This window comes from Lemur catta, chromosome 24 (genome assembly GCF_020740605.2).
Source record: "Lemur catta isolate mLemCat1 chromosome 24, mLemCat1.pri, whole genome shotgun sequence".
In the NCBI taxonomy this organism is placed as follows: Eukaryota; Metazoa; Chordata; class Mammalia; order Primates; family Lemuridae; genus Lemur; species Lemur catta.
Window position 1 is genome coordinate 16,203,714 of NC_059151.1, and position 20,791 is coordinate 16,224,504.

The 20,791-nt window shown below is 39.5% G+C and overlaps 1 long non-coding RNA gene across 5 annotated transcripts in view; it reads right to left on the reverse strand.

The window, feature by feature from the left end:
• Positions 1-501: 501 nt before the first annotated feature.
• LOC123627249 overlaps positions 502-20,791 on the reverse strand; it is a 33,249-nt gene continuing 12,959 nt past the window's right edge. For 4 of the 5 annotated variants that reach the window (XR_006731219.1, XR_006731218.1, XR_006731217.1 and 1 more), the window contains 2 exons: positions 9,289-9,332; positions 502-616 (listed from right to left, as the gene is read on the reverse strand). This is a non-coding gene — a long non-coding RNA (uncharacterized LOC123627249). Of the gene's footprint in view, positions 655-9,288; positions 9,333-20,791 lie in introns of all 5 variants that reach the window. The other variant, XR_006731216.1, reaches the window with a different exon arrangement.

The following is a 20,791-nucleotide window of genomic DNA, read 5'->3' on the forward strand; positions in this document are numbered from 1 at the left end:
TCCCAGCTACTCAGGAGGCTGAGGCAGAAAGATTGCTGGAGCCCAGGAGTTTGAGGTTGTAGTGAGCTATGATTACGCCACTGCACTCCAGCCTGGGCAACAGAGAGACGTGTGTGTGTGTGTGTGTGTGTGTGTGTGTGTGTGTGTGTGTGTGTGTGTGTGTGTGTGTGTGTGTGTGTGTGTGTGTGTGTGTGTGTGTGTGTGTGTCCATTGCCCCCCCTGCACATATATAAATAAATAAATTTCACTTTAACCCAAGATCTCTAAAGTCATATGAATGTTAATAGATTTGCTTTTATCATCATAGTAACTTTTGTAGGCAGAATGCAATATACTGAAAATACACTAAATAAGTCTAAATTTATAGTAAAAACAATCTCAAATTCTACATTTCCTAAATATAACCTTGAAACTCCAATAGATGTTTTAAACTCAAAGAAACGTTGTTACCCCCCAAATTTGCCATTTGAAAAACAGTAAGAGATAAAAGGTCACTTGCCATTTTCTTGAGCAAATCTGGAGGCTTCTATGAACGTAACTTCGCGATCTGCATCCAGGTCCTTCTTGTTTCCACAGAGGATGATCACAATGTTCTGACTCGCTAGCGTTCTGGCATCTGTTAACCAATTAGTAAGCGCATTGTAGGTTTCTCGGCTGCGTAATATAAGATTGTGAAAATAATACATGCATTTTATAAAGCCAGCAACTCTTTCTAGTCATTCTCACTACTCACACTGCTTTTCAACGTTTTGAGGTAATGGCAACAACACCTTTAAGGTAACTCACATAACCTGAATGCACCAAGTACATGACACACTCCCAGGGTCTCTTTCATTTTGTTTCCAGAAAAATGAGACAATAAGCCAGAGAGTTTGTTGTTTTTTGTTTGCTCAAGCAAAAGGAAACAGAATTTCCTTCCTTTTTTTTATGAATATCTGTTGAGCTCTTAGTATGTGCCAGGCACGGTCCAGACATTGACTGGTGAGCAAGATGACAGCTGATGGCTGCCACCGAGTCAACCCTGCAACGTGCTGGCAGGGTTGTTTTGTAGGAATTTATCACACTGACGCTTTATAAGGACTCTGTGATGGACTGCTATTTCCCCCCCTTTTCCATGAGAAACCTGAGGCCCAGAGAGATTAATTAAGTTGCCTAAAGTCACACAGCAGCCAGTGGTAAAGCCAGGACCTTGCTGACTCCAGGACCCACTCTCAAACCTGCTGTTTCCAGCTCTCATGTGTCTAAGAACAAATTTCTGACCATGACACTTTGATACCCTGATTGATGACTTCACACTTTGGCAAGCTGAGCCTCTCCTCGGGCAAGCGCAGCGCGGGCTGGGCCGGGAGCTGCCTGCCTTCTCGCAGAGCACCCAGCTCCGAGGACACGGCCTGGAGCAGGGAAGCAGCCGGGTGATGTCTCCTCACTGAACTGGTTCCCACCTGGAAGGAACCCCTGATGATACCGTTTAGACGACACCTTTCTAGGTCTGTGCTGGCAAACACTGAGGTCAGGGTTATCTGACGGGATTTCTTCAGGGCAGGAATGTTCTCTAACCTGCCCTGTCCAACACAGCAGGCACCAGCCACACGTGGACCCTGAGCACTTGAAACGTGGCCAGTGCAACTGAGGAACTAAATTTTTTACTTTATTTAATTTCATTTAAATTGCCATAGGTAGCTAATAGCTACAATATAAATGTTTCACGTTAACTTAATTTAAACCTCCAATAACCTCATGAGGATGACATGATTATTATCACCTTCATCTACGGACCAGGGAACCAAGGTCCAGGCGGCTGAAGCACCTGTTACCAGTTGGTAACGGGACCAGGACTGGAACCCAGGCAATCTCCGCCCAGAGAAACTCACTTCTAAGAACTCACCACACAGAAAGCTTCATGAACCTTGAGGAAAGTGTCCAGGCATCATGTTAAGAAATGTAATGAAACATGAAGAATTGCTTTATCTACCTAAAACCTTGTAAAAATGTTTCTCTACGTGGTAAAGTAGTGGTGGGGGCTCGTTCCAAGACCTCTCAGACCCAGATGGAAGTAAGGGGCTTCCTGGGTGACGGCCGCACCGCCTGCCCCGGGCACCTGGGTGACGGCCGCACCGCCTGCCCCGGGCACCTGGGTGACGGCCGCACCGCCTGCCCCGGGCACCTGGGTGACGGCCGCACCGCCTGCCCCGGACACCTGGGTGACGGCTGCACTGGCTGCCCCGGACACCTGGGTGACAGCCTCACTGCCTGCCCGACACCTGGGTGACACCCTCACTGCCTGCCCGGGCACCCACAGCACACGGCACACACGGCACACAGGGCGTCTTGCCAGGGCCGGGCTGCAGACGCGGTGCTGGGCGGCCTCCTCTACCCTGGGAGCTGGCATCACCTGGTGATGTCGCAGACAAGGAGCGCCCCGGCTGCGCCTTTGTAGTAACTTCTTGTCACGGACCTGGAAGAGTGACACTGGCTTTACTTCCAACCAGCTGAGACCCTCACTACTAAATACCATCTTCCCACAAAAACACCCACGTTTGCTTTGTGAACCACAACACAGGGCAGACGTTGTTCTAAAATAGAAACGTTTGAAAGACACTGAACACACGTGTGGGGAGCTGTGCTGTCTGAAACCAGGTCACAGGAACGACAGGAGGTGGGGAGGCCGGCCTGGGACAGGAGGACGCTCTCTCAGGGCCGAAGCAGCCCCGAGTGGACCTCGCCCTGAGACTCCTGAGGAGGGCGAGGCATCTGCAGGCAGAAGAGCCACCGCCAAGCCCAGGCGGGCTCCCCAGAGTCCCCTCCGCCTCTTCTAGGGAACAGGGATGTCCTCAGATGGGAACCGCCTCGTCTCCCGGCCAGGATCCACGGTCACCGCTGCCCATCACCAGACAGGAGACCGAGCCCCGGCCCCGTGCCCTGCGCACACTCGCGGGACTGTTCTCTCTCAGTAACACGCTTTCTCCCCGCATTACCCATCTCTCCCCCTTTGCTGTATCTTTTTCCTATCAGCAAAATAGAGGTGGCCCTGGCACCTACCATCCTAAAACACCAACCAAAAACATGCTGGCGGTCCTGTCGGCGACTCTCCCTCCGGCCGCCCGCAGTCCTCAGCCCTGCCTCCGCCGCCTTCTCTGCTGTGCCCGCCCTGGGTCCGTCTCTGACACTCTCCGCAGCAGCCTGCCGAGGTCCCCCAGCTCCGTGTGCCCAAAACTAGTGGGCACTCCTGTCCTCGTCCACCCCGCCTTTGCGGCTCGCCATCTCTGGGTCTCGCACCTGCCGGCCACCGCCACCCCAGCGCCGGACCCTCTCAATCTGCCCTGTGGGGACTGCAGCTCCACTGCGTGGGTCCTGGCCTCTCTTTCCTGGTGACATTCGACTCCAATTTTGTCTCCAGCTCAGACTCCTTCACTAAGACCCCACTGATGCCCCCACACGGCCATGAGACTGCCTGATAAACACGGCAGACTTCACATTTACAAGACAGAATTCCTTTTGGTCCCTCCCTCCAGGCCCATGCTGGCCTAGGAAGGGGCATCACTCCCCGCCCAGGCTCCACAGCAAATCACCCCCACGTTTATCCTCGACTCCTTTTTGTCCACCTCCACATTCGATCTCCGGCCAAGTCCCATCCCTCACACCCCACACATCCTGCTCCAGGCACGCCTTCCCCTGTCACCTGCACCCTCCGCACCCAACCACCGCCAGGCCTCTGCCCCCACGCTGCGGTCGCCTGGCAGCTACCCCGCTGCCTCGCGGGCCTTAGTCCTTCTCCAGGGCAGCCCAAGTCCTCAAAGCCAGCCCTGTGCTCAGGCTGTCCCCCCACCCACTGTGCCAGGCCACTGGAGACTTAACCTTCCTTGGTGAGTCACTTCACTTTTTCTGGTTAGCAAAGAACTTGCGTTCTGCTTAGCACAGTAACCGAAGTGTTTAGGAGAACACCAACTCCCTCTCCCTTTCACTCCACTGCTGAGCCCAGCCCTCACCCACGATCCTGACTCACCACCACCAAGCCCCACTGCTGCCCAGCTCGTTGTGTGGCCTGGAACATCCTGCTCCGTAGTCCTGGCTCCCTTGTTCGCTCCTTTTCCAGATCAAACACTCCCTAACCTTGGCTACCTTCCCTCCCCACATTAAGCTCCAATAGTCTGTTTCTTTCCTGACATTTGGCCCAGCCCTGTCACTCTGGGACAGTGTCTGGCTCTGCTGCCCAGGCTAGAATGCAGTGGGTTCACTGCAACCTCAAATTCCTGGGTTCAAGTGATCCTTCTGCCTCAGCCTCCTAAGAAGCTGGGATTACAGGTGCATGCCATCACACCTGGCTAATATATTTTTTATTTTTTGTAGGGGATGGGGGTGGGCTCTTGCTATGATGTTCAGGCTGTTCTTGAACTCCTGACCTCAAGCAATCCTCCTGCCTTGGCCTCCCAAAGTGCTGAGATTTCAGGCATAAGCCACTGAGCCCTGCCTGTTTCTTAAGAACTATATTCATCATCACTCAGAGGTGAACCCTATTCAACTTCTCATGATATTCAGATGGTTACAGACAATTGAACTCAAAGAATAGTGCTGTTAGGATTATGTCAGCAGGATGAATGGATAAACAAAATGTGGTATATCCACACAACAGAGTACTATTCAGCCCTAAAAAGGAAAGAAATTCTGACACATGCTACAACATGGATGAACCCTGAAGACACTGTGCTAAGTGAAATAAGCCAGTCACAAAAGGACAAATACTTAAATGAGAGTCAAACTCACAGAGACACAAAGAAGAACTGTGGTTGCCAGGAGCAGGAGGAGGGAGAGTGGAAAACTGCTGCCTAATGGGGATGAGCAGCAGTTTGGAAGATGAAAAAGCTCTAGAGGTGGATGGTGGTGACATCTGTACAACAATGTGACTGTACTTAATGCCAATGAACTGTACACATAAAATGTATATTTTATGTTACCTATATTTTGCCATAATAAAAATAAACAAACAAATAAATAATGCATGCCAGGCTTAATCATTTTCATTGAGTACTTTTACAACCCAAGAAATTGAAGGGAAAATGGTCAAGCTCGTCAGACTAACAAGAATATTGGAATTTCTTTTTTTTTTTTTTTTTTTTGAGACAGAGTCTCGCTCTGTTGCCCGGCTAGAGTGAGTGCCATGGTGTCAGCCTAGGTCACAGCAACCTCAAACTCCTGGGCTTAAGCGACCCTCCTGCCTCAGCCTCCTGAGTAGCTGGGACTACAGGCATGTGCCACCATGCCTGGCTAATTTTTTTCTATATATATTTTTTTAGCTGTCCAGATAATTTCTTTCTATTTTTAGTATAGATGGGGTTCTAGCTCTTGCTCAGGCTGGTCTTGAACTCCTGACCTCAAGTGATCCTCCCGCCTCAGCCTCCCAGAGTGTTAGGATTACAGGCGTGAGGCACTGTGCCCAGCCCAAATGTTGGAATTTCTGAGTTTTGTTCAATACCCTCTTCTATTTAAGAAATAAAGCCCAATACATTGTATAAGTTGTAAAGAGAAGAAGAAAACCAGGTCAAGAAGCTGGCAACATGTAGGCAATAGCATGTCTTAAGAGAGAAAAAGAACAATGTATAACACAGTTTAAAGATTCAAATGTTTCTGTACATAGGTACACAGAAAAATGAATTTCACAAATCCGTGTAATCCTGGAACTTAAACTATTCATATAGCTAAGCATGGACTTTAAGAAATATTTGTTCCAGGCCAGGTGTGGTGGCTCATGCCTGTAATCCTAGCACTCTGGGAGGCTGAGGTGGGAGGATCGCTTGAGCTCAAGAGTTGGAGACCACCCTGAGCAAGAGTGAGACCCCATCTCTACTAAAAATAGAAAAAATAAGCCAAGTGTCCTGGTGTAAGCCTGTAGTCCCAGCTTCCTGGGAGGCTGAGGCAGGAGATTTCTTAAGCCCAGGAGTTTGAGGTTGCTGTGAGCTAGGCTGATGCTACAGCACTCTAGCCTGGGTGACAGAGCAAGACTCTGTCTCATAAAAAAAAAAAATCATCATTTTCTGCTATGGTAATTTTGCTTAAATATACTCTATTATTATTACTATCCAGCTTGCATCATAGTCTCAACTAGCCAAAGGGTAATATATCTATTGAACTGTACCTTGCTGGACAAAAGATATATAATTACCATATTTACAAATATGTCATGGAGCTCAGGCTGTGATGTGGGCACTGGGCAGTGATGGTTTGCTGTTGCAAATACAGATGGAGCTTTGCTGGCTCTTCCTCCGGCCAATCACCTCCTGCTGTGTAGCCTGGTTAGTGACAGGCCACATTCCAGTACCAGTCCATGGCCCAGGGGATGGAGACTGCAGTTGTAGCTCAAATGTTACACATTATATGTTTGTATCAAAATATCACATGTATCCCATAAATATGTGCAACTGCTTATTATATATCCATAATAATTAAAAATAAAAACTAATAAGCAAACAAAAAGATAATTATTTAGAGTAAATATAAAATCTTTTGGTTTGAAAACCTTTTGGGATCAAATATTAATACATAAAAATGCTAGATAAAGTATATCATACTTTAAAAATGCATAGCTGAGCTTTTAGGAAATCTTCAGACGCTTAGAACAGAGAAGAAACTGAAAAAAGCAATGAGGGCCTTGGGTGGGGGGCTGCTAGACTGAGATTGGCTTTAGTGTCTGTTTGGGATGGGACAAGAGCTGGTGTCCACGTGACAGAGAGAGTACGGAACTGAATCTGAGTTTTCTTCAGGGTTAGGCCCGAAGTGAAAGGGTGAGATGAAAAACAAAAGCACACTCACTAGCTCAGGCAGGCAAGGAATCTTCCCTGACTCTGCCTGCTCTCTCAGCAGAATGGGATAAACATTCCCCTTTGAAAATTAATTATGGGCTGGTACCACAAGTAGGCTTGGGATTCAAATTTAAATAACCATGTGGACAATGAACCCCCAAGTTAGGAAATTAGCAAAAATAAAGGTGGCTCTAGAAAGGAGTATCACTGAGATGCCCAGAAGAAGCAAACGCAGATCACTCTGGAAGGACATATCCTCACCCAACACACACAATCCCCACACGCACCGCTGCTTCAAAAATAAACGTAAGACCACAAAACACTCAAGGAAACAAGCCACCAGGAGTGAATCAGCCAGACTATACTTTAGTCCTTCAAGATTTCAATAAAAGAACAACTCGATAGGTTGGGTGTGCTGGTTCACACCTGTAATGCCAGCAATTTCAGAGGCTGAGGCAGGAGGGTCGCTTGAGGCCAGGAGTTTGAGACCAGCCTGGGCAACACAGCAAGACCTTGTTCTACAAAAAATAAAAAAAATTAGCTAGGCACGGTGGTGCACACTTGTAGACTCGCACCTGTAGACCCAGCTACTGGGGAGCCTGAGGCAGGAGGACTGCTCGAGACCAGAAGTTTGGGGATGCAGTGAGCTATGATAGTGGCACCACACTTCAGCTTGGGAGACAAAGACCTTGTCTCAAAACAAAGCAAAACACACAAAAAAGAACAACCTGATAAAGTATCTTCAATATGATCAATACCATAAAAAAGGAAGTGAATCCTAAAAAAAAAAGAATAGGATGTCTTGAAAGAATTAATAGATTTCTATTAATAGAATCTAGAATATCTACAAATAAAAATTACAGTAATTAAAATTACTCAATGGATATGTTAGAAAGCAAAGTGGGCAAGACTGAAGAGAGAAGTAGTGAATTAGAATAGAAACTGGAGGAAATTACCAGGCACCAGTATAGAGAGTTCAAGATAGAACACATGATAGAGAACTTAAGAGATGGGGAGGATTGAAGGAAAGGGTCTAAAAGGCATTTTGGAATTAAAAAAAGAAATAGGAGAATGGGGGTAGAGAGACAACATTAAAAGAATTAATGGGTGAAAATTTTATAGAATGAAAATTAAAGGATTGTTAGAATAAAAAATAACATTGAATCATGTGAATAAATAAGAATCCATACATAAATACGTAATTGTGAAACTGCAGACCAAAGACAAAGGCTGTAAAAGCAATTAAAAAAAAAAAAAAGAAAAAATTCCCCACAAAGAAACTCAGTGTCTAGACTCCAAAGGTCAGAAGCAATGGGGTCCTATATGCACAGGCTGGGGGATGGGGGGCATGAAAACAACCTAATGTACCATTTGATGTACAAAAACTACCCTTAAAGCCAAGGTGGACTTCTGCTTCCAGGACGATGGAGAAGTAGTTTTCCCTGTTTCACTCATTAAGTACAACTGAAAACCCTAGACACTATATATGTGTGTGTGTTTATATATTATAGAGAGTTGAAGACAGAACATGTGAAAGAGAGCGTAAGAGATGTGGCGGATTGCACATATACATAAAAAGATGACGCTGCATGGGAGAGAGAAAAAGGCAGACGGGCCAGGGACTTCACAGCCTGAGGGATGCTATGGTGGTGAGTTCCCTGGGTTTTCCTTTTGCCTCATATATCTCAGACTTGAAGAAGAACAAGCTGGTAACCGAGAAATGCCAATGGGTACAGATGAAAAAAGTCCCAACAAAAGCCTGCTCTCTCTAGAAGCTACAGGACCAGGAAAGGGGCAGCTGAACAAGAGAGAAAACTCTTACACAATAACCACTCTCCTCTACCCAAGCATCACAGCAAAACTATGGCCCACACCAGTAAAGGCCAAATGGGGAGCCTAAACTTCCACCCTGGCAAGGCTAACAAGGCACACCAACACCCCCACAGAGGAGGTGTCAGAGAAGACCAAGTAGGGTGCTGGGGCTTTCTGCTGACTGGGTAGTGAGCTCTTCTGCCCCTGCTACTGTGTCAGGGGAGACCACGGGGAAAGGGCACTAGAACATGTTCATCCCCACCCAGCAGTAACAAGAATCCCTCTCACCTGTCAGTGGAGGCCGAGTGAGGAATCTGGACTTCTACCCCCACCTGCTGGTGATGAGGTAGTACCCAAGAAAGGAAGCCAATTAAAAGAGCTAAAAAAGATCCAAGTCTTGTAATGTAATACAAAAATGTCCACGTTTCAGTTGAAAATCCCTTATTATACCAAGAACTAGGAAGATCTCAAAATGAAAGAAAAAAGATAATCAATAGATTCCAACATCAAGTTGACAGAAATGTTAGAATTACCTGAGAAAGATTTTTCCTCACAGTTGATCAAGAGAAAATAATTATAGCTACTCATGTGTAGTGTAGTAGCAGCTGCAGCAGCAGCAAGAGTAGGAGTAATTGTAATATTTCAATTTTAAATTTTTTACAAAAAATTATGTGGTTCCAACCTGGTCTCCAAAGTCCTCTGGGAATTTCCACAAAACCACAGGATCTGTAAATAATTGACACACATCCTTAAACAGAGGCAAAAGAACACATTTAAAGCAACAGTCCTGGTTAAATACCCTTAAAATTGTCAAAGCTACTTTAATTATAATTTTTAAATTTCTCTTGAAACATTTACAGTTGATGAGGTTCACTTCTTTTCCTTGATTGAGTTAAATATGTTGAACTTTTAAGGGTTTTAATGACCTTTGGAATATAACAAATGAAATTAGTAACTTAGGCCATCAAAAACCATTACTGTATTTCTTTTAGCAACTCACTTTTTTATTTACATGTCATAAAGATTCTGAACTTTGAATTTTCAATTTTAACTATGCTTACAAAAATATTGGTTTTAATTTGAAAAGAAAATTTTAAATGTGGTAAACATGTAATCACATACATTATAGCCCTCAGGGACTAGTCTAAAATATACAGCTTAAATTTCCATTTAAAATCCCCAATAAAAATTTACAAAAATTGTAATAATGTTTGCTTCATATTGGCTTTAAGAGTCCTAGACTTTGCAGTAATAGGTGAGTTGGCAGGCAGGTAAAAGGCAGCTTATTTAAAATACAGTTGGTATTTGCAGGACAGTTCAGAGAAATTTTTCTAATATAGCTAGTAATTTGGTAATTTATATAAATCAATATTGCTTTATAAATATTCACATCAGCTTTTTGTTTTCTTTATTTCTCACAATACTTCTCTTCTGTTTAGCATAAGAAAGTGAAGTTTTAGTTGTAATAATCACTAATAAATATGTTGGTCATACACTTATTTTTTAATTTTGTCAAAAACTTCTGAATACTTTAAATGTCTCTTAAAAGGATAGTGTTTAATAATAGATTATTACTTCTGACAAAAACCTTTGAAAGCCCAAGATAAAATATGAACAACAAGTACAACCTATATGACAGGGTTCGAACTCCACTCCAAGGAAAAGGCCCTGGTGGACCAAAGATCCACACTCCAGGTACTCAACCAATGGAAATCTACAGCTTATTTCTACTACTCCATATTGCTTTTTAAGAAATATTATTTAAGGATGTATAATTTCAAAAGTTTTAATTCCAAACTTTAATAAATGTCTAGCAACATTTTTAGCATGAGCTAGTTCCTCCTGTGTTTTTATTTAACAGAATATTTTTCAAATATTTTAACTTAAAAAAAAGCATGCTTTCTAGAATTAAACTTTTTACTTATTAAGGAGTAAAAAGTTCCCATATAAGTTAACATAAATAAATCATTTAAAACATCTTATATGAAAATAATGTATTACAAACTTATAAAGGTAATATTAAATGATTATGTCCTCATGTAAAACAAAATGTTTCCATTTCTAAAATAAATTTGAAATGCATTATTCATCACCATAAAATACTCAAACATTAATGTCCTGTGGATAACTATGTTCCCAGTTGGAAAAAATATACATATGTGGCAATTTTAGCAAAATGGTAGCTGCTAAGATCTAAATCTCATAAGACAAAAGTATATGATGGAATCTCCATCAAATAGGAAACAAAAGTTACTACCTTGATAAATTACTACAATAACTAATAGCCACGTAAACAAATCATAATGCAGAAATGTTACATAATGTTCTCATAAACAATGGAATTAAGAGGTTTCACTGTGAATATTTCAAACAACCCTTCTAAACAACTCAACTTTGTAGTTCTCATTTGAGAAAATGTTTGTGACAAGTTTCTTACACGTTGCTGTGCAGCCCTTACCGTCTGCCTGTACTGTTTGCAGCATTTACCTAAGTGTGTTTTCCTGTCTCACTTTTCCTCATCTCTTACTCCACCAGTTTTTTCTGTACACTCTGCTTTTCCACACAGGGAAAACAAGTAAATACATGAAAATAGCATCTACTGGTTTCATCACAAAGTGGAAAATATCCTTTTCTTCTCATTAAATGAATTTTATCCTTCAGCCCTCAAAACTTTATTATAATCATGTGCATCCATATTTTGAGATGGATTAACTTGGTTCCTGCCTATGTGATTAGATTTAGAGCACATCTGATGCATCTTTGTGGCAACTTTTCAGAAGTACTGCAAAGGAAGAAACAAAAGAGCTCTGAAAAAAATAATCCGATTCTACAACTTTATGCACAAAGACCGAATTTTCTGTTCCCTGAGGATTACTTTCCAGATACTCAATCTGATCTGGCAATGTTAGGTCAATTTTATGCTGATTTTATGAGTGAAAGGATGAGAACCGCTGGTGGGAATAATCGCTGCCAGTGATGACTGATACACACTGCGTTTCCTTCTTGCTAACGTCTACTAGTAATTCAAAAGAGACTCCATATTTTAATTTTAAAAAAAACTTTGCTGCCAACAATCTAGAAACCAAGTAACGATAAAAATATAACTTCATTTTGACATAAATATAATTTCTTATTTTAATAAGAAATGTTACAGTGTAGTAAAAAAAATACAAATTTTTATTAAATTAGTAAATTTGGAAGGTGAATATTTAAAGTATGATTTGTGTGCCACCATCACAAAGATTCCAAATCCATTAAGGGTTTTTTAAAATGTAAAGTAAGATAAATTCAGCAGTATATTCTTTTCTTTCCCAATCAGATATTTCACATTTTCTGGCCCTTAATTAAAAACAAAAGTTAAAATTACTTAGAATACTAATGTGATTCTACTTCACTATAAAATTATGCAGGAAGAAGTTTGTAATTTTCATAAGTGAATAATATTTATTTAATTCTGTAGAATTCAATGATGAAATATACAATATCTTTAAAATCACACATTTGTAAAATTGCAAATCAGAGACTACTTTTGAAAAGGTAGAATGTATCCTATTAGTGTTTTGCATGATTATAGCTTTCTGTACTTGATTTACCTACATTGTAGAATCAGAACTTTAGTGTGAGGAAATTAAAGTCAAAACAATGAGGAGTTTGTCTTAGCCATACAGCTAGCTAATGTCAGAGCCTGGAGCTTTCTTAATTGAGATGTAAAGAATACTTACTTTAAATAATTTCCAATAATTTATACATTTTTGTGGCACATTTAACTTAAGTTCAATTCATTTCATTGAAAAAGCTATGCGGTACTAAAGAAACGGGAAAAGTCCCTGCCGGGCACTGACCTACGACACCCATGGAGGAAACCTAGTTGTTCAAAGCTTTGTCTCAGGCACGGTTATCAGGTAGAAACATTTCAACTCAACTTGAAAAGTCACCGGCTTAATAATGTCAAAAAACATGACTAATGAAGGAATGAGGTCTTCCAAACATAAATGAGCAGAAATCATTAAAGAAAATGTGTGATTTTTGTTCTTTCACCTGTAGGGATACAATGGTGAACAAAGCAGAGTCCTTACCACTCATAGAAAAGAGAAGCATCAAAACATATAATACAGTAAAATTTTATGGTACTAGCTGCATAGGATGCTGCAGGAGCACATAAAAAGGAAATCTAACCTAATTTAGAGAGCCACTACAGGACTTCAGAAGGAAAGGACAGGAAAATTGACACTCAGGTTAGATAAGAAAATGATGATTTGTGCCATACAGTGGGCAAGGGAAAATGCTACTGAGTGGAGAACCAATATGCGTGAAGTCTTGGAGGTTACAAGAAAACAGAACACATTTTAGAAACTGAAAAAAAATCTAATATATCTAGAATGTAGATTGGGAGGGAGACAACGTCAAGAGATGAAGCCGGATTGGCAAGGAAAGCCACTGAAGCAGACATGGCACAAACCAGGTGAGGAAGAACCACCAGAAAGGTATGGTGAATGCAGCTGGAGTGTGTGTTGTCATGAAGTCAAGGGAACAGAGTGCATCTAAAAGAAATCCTCAAAAATGCTGCAAACATTGAAAAGTGACAACTGAAGAACTGCAACTGTATTTAAAGACATACAGCCACAGTCAGATGGGCTTCAATTGAAAGGCAGGAAGAAGGATGCAGATTTAAGATTATGGAAAGAGTGTGAGGAAAGAGAGACTGTATGGAGGCAATTTATTTAAGAAAGGCTATAAAAGGCAGAAGAAAGTAAAGGTGGGTAGAAAGGTTAAGTTTGACAGATTTGTTGTGTTTTAATTTCAGACGGGCACAGACTTGCACATGTTTAAAGGCTGACAGGAAGTGATGAGCTAGCAGAGCGCCAGCGAAAGCAAGAGCCTAAGATCCCCGAGAACACAGCCAGGGCTGGAATCCTGGTCAGGAGGGTGAGACGAGCCTTAGACAGAAGCTGGAGGACGTGTGCCATTGTTATAGGAAAAACAGAAGAGAAAGCCATAAATCTAAGTAAATCTGTTGTGGTACAAAAATAAGAGTTTTGTGTAAAAGTTGCTCATTTTTTTTGTTTAGTAGGAAGCTCTCTGAAGCGAAGCTCTCTGCCAGGAGAGGTTGTTGGAGGTTTCAAAAGGAGGTGTGAGCAGCTGTCTCAGGAAAGCTGAGTATGCGATTTAGGTACAGGTCCAACCTGGCATTTAACTGCAACAGCCTGGACAGAAAAGATAACTGGTGGATTCAGTCAGGGTTAAGGTTTCCATCAGCCATGTGTGATGGAAAGAAAATTTGAATAGAATAGTTATAGATATGAATTACTTATCTAAACCTAATCAAGTAATTTTTTTCCATAAAATCTATTAATATTATGTTATACCAAAACATGCAAATACATTTTAAAACAGCTATTTTCAGTTGAAGATATACTACATATATATGAAGACTGTAGGATTGAGAAATAAGATGAAATAAATAAATGGAAGCATAAGTAGAATTATGAAATTAGGCAGCTTAAGTTCTGGTCTTCTACCTATGAGTAACACAATGCTTTCCGTCTGTGATCAGACGCAGGTATTGAAAAATAGCGAATCAATTTCCTTCTCCGCTTCTCTAAGTTGATTTTAAAAGAACAGTGTCTCATCTGCTTATCCAAGTATCCTATGTAACTATCATTTTCTACATGTGCTAGTATATGAAAAAGACTGAAAAGCATGAAGTTTAATAACTACAGTTAAAATTATAATTTTTATTTCATCTGCCAAAGTAGTTTTCAAACCCACTAATCATTGTAATTTTATATTCAGCCTGATTGCAAAAAAGGATTTCAGGAAGTATCTCAATCATTTAGGGCCACAAATGACCTTGGCGAAACCAGAAAGCCAGAGAACCAACACCATGCCATTTTTCCTTGCATGTACCCCAGCAAAACACAGATTTACAGCATTGATGGAAAAATATCACTCATTCTGACAAAGCAGTAATAAAAAAAACACAATATTACAGACTGCACAACATTACAAACGTTAAGACTACAAGCAATAGTGAAAACAAAAACAAATTCATTGCTGAAAAATCTTAAATTCAGACTACAAATAATCTTGATAAAACATAATCAGATGTGTGTACAAATTATTTTAAAGCTAACATGCAGATGAGAATATAGAATTTTAGTATCTTTTTAAAGGTCTAGTTCAGCAGTTCTCAAACTTTAGCATGCAACAGAAATGTCTACACATCCACACTGTTGAGTCCTACTCACAGAACTTCTGAGGCTGGTCTGAGAAAATGCATTTCTAACATGTTCCCAGGTGATACTGACACTACTCGTCTAAGCACCAGACTTTGAGAGCTAATAGCACAGATCATGTATCTCTCACAACGATTACCATTATGTGTCACATGTTAAGGAATTTAATACTTCCTGATTGTAAATATTCTTTCTAATATGGCAATAAATAATTAAAAATTCTCTTTATTACATATTTTTTTATTTGACGATAGGTAGATCTTCACAGGGCCAAGAAGAAACACCACCCAGAGCAATTACAGCAGGAAATATTTTTAGAAAGAAAAACACTACCAAAATGTTTTTAAAACCCTTTCTGTGCTAGTAAGTCTACTAATAGGATAATTCTACTTCCATATCCCAAAGAAAAGAATTTTATTTCAAAATTGAGTGTTTTATGACACTGGACCTATATAATTGATGGAGAACTTTAGTTATGTGAACATAAAGATATACTGGCTATTCATTTCCTCTATGTACACCACATACAGACACATTGACAGTCCATATCTAAACAAGACAGACATCTGTCTGTACCTTTCCATGTCAGATACGTGAGGAAATATTTTTTGCTGTGGTTTCTTAGAATGCTTTGCTTTGTAGAATTTAAGCAATTAAGTTCCAATTTGAACAACAGAAGGGTAAATGCACAGTAGGTGTATCTGTGAATGTAAAAAAATTTAAGGCTTTTGTTTATTTTGTATTTTCACAAAAAGTTTCATTATATATGGATAGAATCTTAGAATTTTCTGAATGAGAAAGGACCTTAAAGGTACTTTTTACCACTCAGACTTAGGAAAGTTATATTTCATCCTGCGGTTCTGGAGCTAGTAACTATCGAAGCCAAGACTGGAATCCAGGTATCCCGGCTTCTAGCAGGACATCCTCTCTGAAACACGCCGCTGCACGTACAGCATCACACAAGTAAACCCAGTTTGCTCTGGTTGGTTACCTTTGACTTTAATGGTCATTCACTGGACACTAGTTTAAAGTACATTCACACTTAATTATCTACAAGAAGATATTTTCAGCAAAACAAGTATTTAAATTTTTTTTTGTAAAACAATGGCCTAAATCTTACAGACTTCCTCTGAACAATACTTGGAAATCTGTATGTGAAGAAACCTTGTAAAGAATATTAATAGTATTAAAATTAATATCCTCTCAATCTGGAATTAAAATAATTCTTCATATAATCATGTTAAGTTTGACTTACATGCACAAAAACCTTATAGAAATGAAAACATTATTTCAAGATCTTTTACTTTATAACCAGTTGCAAAAATAGAGATCACACTTCTATTTGTTGCTTTATATGATGTACACATTTAAAAGCAAGCAAATTTGGAAATTTGTCCATTTGTTCACCATCCTAAAAATGTACATAATTAGTGATAGAAATAAAATCTAATGTAATGATCCCATTGTGATTATCTTCATTCTAAAGAGTCATCTGGAAAATCAAACTGCTTCTACTACTGTAAAATAATTTTGGTGCTTTTGAAATGCAAACCATAGAAACAACTTAATGGATAATTCTAGTCGTTCTAAATATTTCTCCCCAGAATAACCTAAAATTAGCATCACAACTCAAAATAAGGAAGCTCTTTTTGCTCATAGATTAGCAAATTCTAACTAAGGTAATGAAAATGAAACTTCTAAGAATCTCATATAATCCATACTGTGTTAGATATATCATTTTACTACTTCCACTCCTTTTAAATAAGACCTATTATAATAAAATGAAAACTCTCATCAATCACCTGATAGAGTAATTCCAAACTTAACCAAACAGGGCTAATGGGTGAGAATTGAATTGAAAACACCTTGACAAAGAAAGCAATTTCTTTTCTTGGCACTCCTCTGAAGCTGTGGGTGATCATGGTAATCGAACCATCAACAGTGAGGGGCCATCTGTCCCAAGGGCCCTTCATGAGAGTTAAAAAAAAAAAATCAACAACAAAAAAGGGAAAGAAATGCTGTTCCACAGATGTTCAATTTTGATTAATCTATGACAAGGAACTTCCAACTGAGAATCAATGTTTTGACGTTTTTCAGATATCAATCATAAAAAGCCAACACTAAGTTTTTATAAGAACACAGGGGAAAAAGAAGTTAATAGGTTGCTTGCAGAAAGACAATCTGTCATTCAAAACCTGATACACCTTTTAGTCAGCTAAGATGTGCATCCTATCCTAAAGCAATAGCTTTTATTATGATTCCCTTAAAGAGGAAGGAAGACAAGAGGCCATGTTTTAATTTAGCATGAGACAGTGTTTTTTAATAATTCTTCCTACAAGTATGTGATTAAACAAAAAGACAACATGTATTTTTATTCACAATATCCCTTATATTTAACTCTTTGAACTAAAACATTTTAAAGAAACACAGCCTTAGCGTGAAACTTCAGAAATGTAAAATTAACTGACCCTCTCATAAAACAGTTTCATTTTATTCATAACATTTAATTTTCATATTACACCAAAAAATAATTCTGTGTAGAAATGCAAACTTAGTGAAGGCTTTTCCCATTTGACATAAAGATAGTTTGAAGTGCAACAGACTCCTGGCACTCCTAGATATAACACACAGTTTCAATAATTTGGAAATAAGCTAAAATTTATGAGTAGAATCATACCTACTATTAAAATGACTCAAAGTTTACTAAGATGAAAATATTTGTAAGCTACATTAAGAATTACTAAAAATATTTTAAAATGAAAATACAATAAAACAAAATATTAAAGAACCAAATTAAGCCATGTGTCACATTTCTTTCAGAATACATCCAAGTTAGGATCAAATTAAATGTAGAATATACTTAAGACTCAACAAATAAATTCACTAAGAAATTTACTGTAAATGCAATAACTACTTATCTTTTTATCTACAAAGCCTAGGAATTGATTTTGTAATCCCAGAGAGATCTCATATCAGGCACAGGACAGAGGCAAATATAAATATCCTCTGGAAGAAGAAATACTCAACTCAGGTCTTGCCAAACATAAATTTGCAATTCAAAATTACTATAGAAAATCTAAACACCTGTGATTATAACCCATCAGAAACAGAATTAAAATATTTTGTTTTGCTCCTGCCTCAAAGGCTTTTGATATTAAAGTTATCTGAAACAACATATATAATAAAAATATCTAAAATGTTTAAAAAAGAAAATAAGGATTCCAAGTATGAGCAAACAATAAGAGATTTTTAAAGACAGATTTTGAAAACTAGAACTTCAAAAATATAATTTTTGAAATTAAAAGCTCAATGGATAGAATAAATAGCAAATCTTATAAAATTGAGAAGAGAAATAGTGAAATAAATCAGACACAAAAGATAGTAAACAGAATGAGGCACAAGGATAAAAACAGTGAGAAACCTAAAGGAGGTTAAGAAAAATGGGGACCAAAATAACAACACAGATCTATTTAGAGTTCTAAAAAATCAGACCAAAGAGAATGGAGTGTGTGTAATGGGGGAGGGAAGAAAATAATATTAGAAGAAATAAAGACTGATTTTTCCAAAACTGGCAAACAACATAAGCTTCAGATTCAGAAAGCACAACAAGCCCAAGCTAGAGCTCAAGAAAGACATTTGAGGCCTGATAACGAAGTTGCAAAGCACAAAATGATGTCGATAACTTTAAAAGTATCCTACAGAGAAAAGAGATAACTAGAAAAATAGACACGTTATTACACTGACAGCAGACTTCTCAATAGCAGCAATGGAAGCCAGAAGACAGTGGAATAATATATTCAAAACCTTTAAGAAAGTATCCTTGTCATTTAAAACCGTGTAAACAGAAATGTAGGCAAAATAAAGATATTTTCAGAAAGACAAAAACTAAAACATGCACCAAGAACAGATTCTCACTAAAGGAGTGTCTAAAGATTGTAACAGCAGGAAAAAAGAATAATTCTCCCTAAGGAAAGTGTAAAATGCAAGAAATCATATATTTCATGTATGCAGACCAATATATACAACAATGTTTATTGAAGCACTGTTTGCAATTGACAAAGTTTTAGAAATAACCTTAAATGTCCATCAATATGAAAATGGTTATATTATTATTATTCTATGACATACTATACAGCCCTGAAAAAGATTACAGTCTTGAAAAAATTACATTTGCTCATATGAAAAAAAATGTACAAAATACAGTATTAAATGAAAAAAGGAGACTAGATGAAGCCAGAAAGATAAGAGGAAACAAGGAGAACATAAAGAACCTTAAGAGTCATAAAGAAGAACTTGCCTTGAACTCTGGGAAAGGAAGCCACAGAACAGTTTGAGCAGAGAGGTAACATGGTCTCACATATTTCAACAGGATCACTCTGGCTTCTGTGTTGAGCATAAACTGAAAAGTGACAAAATAATGAGCCCAGGTATGAGGCTACTGAATAATTCAAATAATATTTTAAATGAACATCCTGGGAAAAGAACTTTCACCTTATAGATACTAGGACTAGAATTCAGACATATATTGACAATCTGTGGTGAAATAGCAGGGAAGAATATAGCAGCAAATAATATAAGATTTATAAGATGATCCACCCTCCTGAGACAGAATTCATCCCAAGAGCAATAGAGGCCTACGAGTCAGAGGGAAACTCTCCCAGTGGATTACAGCAGGTGTTTATGAACCTGATCTAACTCAGGGACCTTGTCAGCAAGCGGGCACTGTGGAAAGTGTTTCATAGAATGACTAATGAGCTCTAGGTCTGCAGAACTTCAACACAGACCATGAGAAGCTGCCTCCCTACTCCGCAGGGACTGGACTCACAGTCCGGGCTATGAAGGATCAAGTGGCGCTGAAAGTACAAAGGACCGGCAACACCATCACGAATGGCAGCCCAGGTGACAAGAGCAGTAGCAGTGACACAGGGTGCACTTCAAACAGTGCTCGAAGGTGATGGCACGCGTCCCTGCCAGCACCAGCCAGCGTCACCAGCATCATCCTGGTGGAGCACCAAGCAAGGTCTGGAGAGACGACTGCGTCAGTCATACGGAGACGACTGCAGGGACAGGCATGAGGCACAGCAGCTGAGGGAGACAAGCGATTCCTCCACCTGTGAGACGCCCCTGGGGGACCACGGACATAGGAACCAAAGTGAACACCTCAAACTGGACTAAGACCCAGAAGGCGCTCAGATAAAGGTCATCAAGCTGCAACAACTGAGTCTGAATTTCAATGTGTCATCTCCACCCTCAAGTTAGTGATGCCTACGGACTTGTGGGCAACACTTTTAAAATATCTATGATAAAATTAAGAAACTTGTTAATGACAAAGTACAATGATAAGCAAAACAAGCATAACCCAGGTATTATATTTCAGGTCTCTCTTGCTATACTATGAAAGAAGTAGAGATGTGAACAAATATTTCACTGTTACTAATTAAGCATTTTTTTAATTCTAAAATCTTCCCTGATAGCATCTTCCTTAACTAATAATGAGTTTATACCATTAACCTTTGAGGTCAATATTATGATTGGTAAATATAACACTGATATTGGCAAAAAGAATCATTTCCTTGTAGGGACAGAAAGCTGTTAGTCTGAACATGCTTACCAATTATTAACTCCTAGAGTAATTTTCACTCATTTTTCTTAAAACACATAATATCAAGTTATTGGGAATTATATTAGAAAGACCTTGCTAGGTATTGAGAATAGAAAACAGTGATCTGGTTTTGAGGCCAACTAGACTGAATTCTACTTCTATAATACACAGACTGCAAGAGCAAACACAATTTCACACGGATTATTTGTCACATGAGTTTACCTATGAAAATAACCACGTACTGGAGATTATAGGCTAGAGGGGTCACAAGAGGCCTTGTTCCCTCTCCCTGCGTGTCCGGCTCCTTCACATTACACCAAACTGGGTGTATCCATTTACACTCCGCA